Genomic DNA, 6000 nt, shown 5'->3' with positions numbered 1-6000 from the left:
CCGGAGCCCGAGCCCGAGCCGGAGCCCCGGCGGCCGCGGAGCACGGGCGCCGGCGCAGTACAATGAAGCAGCCAGCGGAGCCGGGGTGAGCGCGACCGGGGCCGGGCGGGGGGCGGTGGAGGGAGCGCCCGCGGAGAAGGCCCGGGCGGGGGGCGGCCCGACCCCGCAGGGTCCCGGCTGTGCCGGGGGCCGGCGGCCGTTGGTGCGGCGGGGCAAGGGGATCGGCCCCCTCCCGGGATCCCGCCCCGCTGTCACGACGCGGCGTTGACGGGAGACGCCCACCCGCGACGCCCCCGGGCGAACGCCTCGTTCGTTTGGGGTCGGGCGTGGCGGTTTGGGCTTGACCCCAAACGGAGGCGCCGGCCGGCCCATCCCCTCCAGCCTGCCGTCCGCGGGCTCCGGGCTCCGGGCTCCGGGCTCCGGGCTCGGCCCGGGCCAGGGAGGGCCGTCCACTCGCAAACTAAAGGAAAACAGCTCGTAATTTTATGAATGGGCCCCCCGGCTCCTGCCGCCCCCCTCGCCCGCGTCACTAAATGCTTGGAAGTCGAGAACCGCAGTTACTTTTACGCGGATCTGTCAGGGGCTGGCTGCGCTCGGGTTGTTTTTCTCCAACTCCTTGGAAATCGCGGGTGGCGGTGGGGTGGTTTGCGTGCCTCAGACAGGAGGCGGCGGCGTGCCGAGAGCCGGGGGATCGGAAGGTTAACAAGTGACATTGGGCTGAGGCCTAACGCCAGGTGCCCTGCCCGGGAGCGCGGGTGTTGACGGTGGAGGCTGGGGCTGCTGGCCGCTGGCTAGCACCCCAGCGAGACCGAGGCACCGGGAGGAGGAACGCACAGCTACTCCGATTGCACCACGCACGCCGCCCAGATCGCACGGCCGACGCGGGAGTTGGTGCAGGGGAGTTTTCCCCTTTTGAAAACGGTTTTTGGAAAACGTAGCCCCTCAGTGGGTTGATGGTTACTTAAACCATCGGTCGTCATGGTTACGGGGCATCAAATGTAAGGGCAAAGTCTGTTTCCACCCTCGCTCGCTCTCCGAAGCTATGAAGTACTTTGTCACTACGTTTTTACAGACACTGCGCCGGGCGGACATACTTTTTTAGAGTTGAAGGGAAAGCGTGGGCTCCTTGAAGGCAGGGGTGGTACCAGATTCCTGTTTGAAGTGCACCGTGGTTCTGCTCTGCACAGGAATTGAAAGGAGTCGGCCTTCTGCACATTTTGATGGTTCTCATCAAAGGACTTAAAGGATTCCTTTCAGGAGCCAGATGTAAGCTGGAAGGAAAACAATGAGTGACTTTTACATGGAGACCAATAAGGAAAATCAGAGGGGCAAATGATCCTTGAACTCCAGGGTAGGGGGTATTTGAGCAGGCCAGGTTTGTGAGTTTAGAACCAGGTGACACAGTGAAGCTTGTCTCACAGGAGGTATTGAAAGAGTCAAACAGCCTATTAGTTCTTACTCAACCCTTAAGCTGTTTTGGTATTTCAGGTTCTTCCAAGAATTGGTAGTTGGTCTAAACTTACGGAAAACAAGTAAGCCTCCCAAGGTGATGGGGCTAGAGCGGGCTTTTTGCCATACAGCTTCTTTCTTTCACACGGGCCTCTCCGGGAGTGTCCGTGAAGGCCTCAAGTCCATGTGCAGAGAGGGCTGTGGGTGAGCTCAACTTGGCCTGCATTTATCTCCAGGAAGGGGTGCTATGCCTGAGAGGAAGGAGATTAGCAACCTGATTCAAATCAAGATGGTGGTCATTGCAACAACCGACAAGCCACCCAGGGGCTGGGACGGACGGAGGGAGGGAAGGGAAGTGCAAGAGTATGCTTGGGCTGAGTGTCCCGGGGCTTGGAGGTTGGAAGAAAGTAGCATGTGGCCCTGTGAAAGGATTGGAGATACCACACATACCGAAGGTATTGTTGGTTTATTAGAGATTATGTTTTTAGAATACTTCTGGAAAAGCAGCAGGAGAGATTAGGCCTTTCAGGCAGAATCAATGGACAAGGTGTTTTGGAGTCTTCATCCAAAAGAAATCGCGTATAGTCGAAAAATATTCATTCAACTAATTTTTATTGAGCCGATAGTGTGCCAGAAACTGCCAGGCCTTGTGGATTGCGGTGGAAAAAACCAAAACAGGTGGAGAGTTTGTTTCTACATGTGGTATGATTCGCCTTCCCGCCAGGTCAAAAAAGCTCTCTTTTAAGGATCTTCTGAAGTCCTTGAGGAAAGAAAGGGAGAAATACACCGAATATTACTTAGTGTAAGAACAAAACAGAACAACAGGGGAGAATCTTCCCACTGTAGATCACTTTTGGTGTCAAACTGAAACTTCAGAGAATGGTTTTCTGTGTCAGGTTTGGTATAAAACCCTCTGCATCCTCGTATCTGTTGGCCAGTATCTTTTCATGGTGTTGGTTCCTGTTCCGTCTTGCTTCTATCAATTTATTTGTTCAAAAATTTGGAAGTTCATGAAACAAACATAGTCCCTGGCCACCAGATGTTTCCACTTCATTTTCTTGGCCTGAGTATCCCTCAGCATCTGCTTTCTTCTGTCTGACCCTTGGTCTCTCCTGAGCGTCCCCCTTGGGAATTATTGAGGTTGCAGGGGACGTTTGTTGTTTGATCCTGTCCCAAAGCAGAAGGCAGCTAATGTAGAAAAGAGAGCATTTGTTTAATTCCAACTCTGCTATGTACTCCTTTCTCGCCCTCCCTCCCTCTCTCTCCTCTGTCTCTCCCTCTCCCTCCCTCTCTCTCTTTCTCTCTCTTTCTCTCTCTGTTCTCTGTCTCTCTCCCTCTCCCCCTCTCCCTGCCTCCAGTAGGAGATATGTATACACATACATATTTCCAGTCCTTGAGCAGCGCTCTAAGGGAGATAGGTTGTGGTAGCCTCATTTTATGGAAGAGGGAGGGAACTGAGGCTCAGAGCAGTTCAGTAACTTGTCCAGAGTGATAAGCTGGTTAGATGATGGAGCAAGAATTTCAGTCTAGAACTTTCTGATTCCAAAGCCTGCTTTTTCCATTGGACTCCATGGCTTCTCCCAGAAGAGGAATGGCAGTTCTAGCACAGTGCCTTCTTTGGACATATGGAAGGTCAGGTTCAGAGATGTTCAGAGAATTGCCACAGTTAATATGCTCACGGTGGACCAAGAATTAGCGCCCTGTGTCCTGCCTCTCTGCCTGGTACCATTTTGGGTAATTCACGTGGCTGCTGGGAGATTTGAGTTTACTGCCCATACTTACCAGGGGGCATCCCAGTGCTTCCATTTAGCAGCTCTGTGACTTTGGGCAAATTTTTTTTTTTCTCTCTATACTTCAGTTTCTTTATCTGTAAAACGGGGACAGTGTGCACATTTCAGCCGTGCTAAGATATGTACAGTTTGTCTCATCTTAACATTTCTGAAGATAAGTGTCTCATGATGTATGGGGTCTCACCGTTGTAGCTGGCAGCGATGTCCTCTTTTTGCACATAAAATAATGGTACATCGTACAGCAGTGGGGTCTCAGATGAACCATAGTAGCATATTCTTTATAGGTAGTCGTGAGGATTACACGAAGTCGCTCACATGCCTGGCACATAGTGAGCACCCAGTATCAGTGGATGCTATTGAATGACAGGGCTAGGGTTAAGTGGTGGGTCACTCTGGAAAAGCTGGGGACATCTCACAAGATTTACCACTTGGAGTTTAGGCACTAATCCATGATCTGTGGGCCAGAGGAGCGTTTTCCAGTTTGCCTGGAACTCTGTCCTTTGGCTGACTCTTGTCCCCATGAGAAGTGTTAACTTCAGGAGCTAACGAGCCATGGACAGACAACTCCCTCTGTCCTGCCTCTTCATTAAGGTCTTTGTCAACTTTAAATCCCGAGTTAAAAAGAAATACCGTTATAAGAAGATTGGAAACCTACACTGATGCGAACGCTCTCACGTGTGAAGTTTAAAGCACCTCAAGGTTATATACAAGATCCTGTGTCTCCCCTTTCAAAACTTCTAATGTTTAATTGCTTTGGGCGAAGTGTCTGGGAGATTAATCAGAAGGAGGCTGGCTGGTCATGAAAGTACAGAAGCCCTTGACTAGCAGTAGGTGAGGTAGAGCACTAGAGTGGCCGTCGGAAGGCCTGCTCTAGTCCTAGGGTTTTATTATGTGAGTTCTTGGGCTCATTTCACCACTCTGAGCCTCAAGCGTCTCTTTTCCAAAATGAGGACTTGATTTCTCAGTCTCCTCCCCTGACCCCCTCCAACACAGTATCGTAGATTATGCCAGTTTATGAACTAAGGATCTGAGAAATTAAACGGTTGAAAGACACTTACTTCGTTCAGGATTCCCTGAAGTCTCACTTGGGTGTTTGTGATAGTACTTTGTAAAGCAGAAAACAATAGTCAGGTGATAACAAATGAGTCGACTATCATTGATGGAGAATTGCTGTGTGCCAGGCACTGTCTCTGCTTTTAAATCTCACATCACTCTATGAGTAGTAGATCCCACTATCAGTCTTATTTAAGATGAGAACAGTGAGGTTCAGAGAAGTAAGTAACTTGTCCGTGATCACACAGCAAGGATGAGGGCTAATGTTGCCACCTGGATGAGCGCTATGGTTGTTTCCGATGGACCCTGCCTTGTCTGGGAATCCTCTGAAGCCATGTGCCATAGGAGTTTTCCAGTTCAAAAGCAGGATTCCCCCTGCTTTATTTTTTAACTTTATTTATTAATTTTGAGAGAGAGAGCGTGCAAGAGTGCATGAGTGGGGAAGAGGGAGGGAGGGAGGGAGGGAGGGAGAGAGAGAATTGAGTCTACCTGGGGGCTCGATGTCACAAACCATGAGATCATGACCTGAGATGAAATCAAGAGTCAGATGCCTAACTGAGCCACCCAGGTGCTCCTAGATTTCCCCTGCTTTGAGTCACAAATATCCTACTCTTTTCTCATGTACTCAACACCTGTTTAAATTTGAGTTCTTGTTCAGGACCTCTGCTGTGTACTGGGAGAACTTTGTTCAAGGTAAAGAATAACCCCTGTGGGAGTTGTAGGCGACTTAAGTCCCTGAAAGGCAAAGTTTTTCTTTGATGAACAGAAGCCGGAACCTGGGTCACTGTGAGCATAAGTGGGACCATTGAGAGCAGAATCCAGCAGCCTTTCCGTGTGGAAGCTGGTGGGATAGGAAACATGGGTTGGCTTTGAAACAATCGGGTAACCTCTCTCTTTTGGGTTTGCCTGAAATGCTGGTTCTGAGGGCTTTGCCCTACTACGAAGTTTATTGGAACTAACAAATTGAGTGCCTCCCCGGCTTATCCTAACAGCTGAGAATGGCCCAGGGCAAGAGGAACCCCCTTCAGTGGTAAGCTTATTTGGGATTTGAGATTTAAGCCACCCCTTGGATTGCTCCTGCAAATAATCTTTCAGAATCACAATATGCATTTTCTGAGTTTCATTTCTCTGTTGTTTCTTACAGCTGACATAAGCTGGCCTGTTCTCTTTTTCAATTTTAAATTCTTTCTTACATCTAATGCTGTCTTTTTAAGCAGTGTTCCTTAAAGATGGTTCTATTTATCATTTGCGGCTTGAAATAGAGAATTTAAAAATCTTGCCATTGAAAGGACTGACTGAACAATGACTGTTACTCAATCAATAAAGATTTGAGCATCTACCAGAGCCAACGATTGTGCCTGGTGTTGGAGATCCAGTGGGGAGCAAAACATGTGGTCTCTGCCCGGCATACAGCACGTTATCTAGTGCAGGCAATAAACAAGTCGAGATGTATGCATTGTGTGTATATATTACACTGTGAGAAGTGTGAAGGCTCCTTCCTGTGAAGGGGAAGAACAGTGCACTGAGAAGGAAGAAAGGGAGCCAGCCAGCATGGGGAGTGTCCAGGAAAGCATTTCAAGAGGGAGCGGCATGTGGAAAGTGTGGCTATGAGGAAGGAGGCGGCACAGGGAGACCCAGGGAGAGCTGTGCATAGAAACGAAGAGCCAGGGCTCAGGAGCCAGGCATTGCTTCAGGGGCCTTGAGGATT

The 6000-nt window shown here is 49.8% G+C and overlaps 1 protein-coding gene across 5 annotated transcripts in view; it reads left to right on the top strand.

Moving 5' to 3' along the window:
* The window catches only part of TEX2 (testis expressed 2), a 106791-nt gene continuing 100791 nt past the window's right edge, over positions 1–6000 (top strand). For 4 of the 5 annotated variants that reach the window (XM_040452112.1, XM_040452107.1, XM_040452108.1 and 1 more), the window contains exon 1: positions 1–85. The gene's annotated coding sequence lies outside the window, so the exon portion shown is untranslated. Of the gene's footprint in view, positions 86–1115; positions 1267–6000 lie in introns of those variants that run through there. The other variant, XM_040452111.1, reaches the window with a different exon arrangement.

The sequence above is a fragment of the Herpailurus yagouaroundi genome, unplaced genomic scaffold (genome assembly GCF_014898765.1).
Source record: "Herpailurus yagouaroundi ecotype Mexico unplaced genomic scaffold, PumYag 206, whole genome shotgun sequence".
Lineage (NCBI taxonomy): Eukaryota > Metazoa > Chordata > Mammalia > Carnivora > Felidae > Herpailurus > Herpailurus yagouaroundi.
This window is presented reverse-complemented; position numbering and strand designations above follow the sequence as displayed.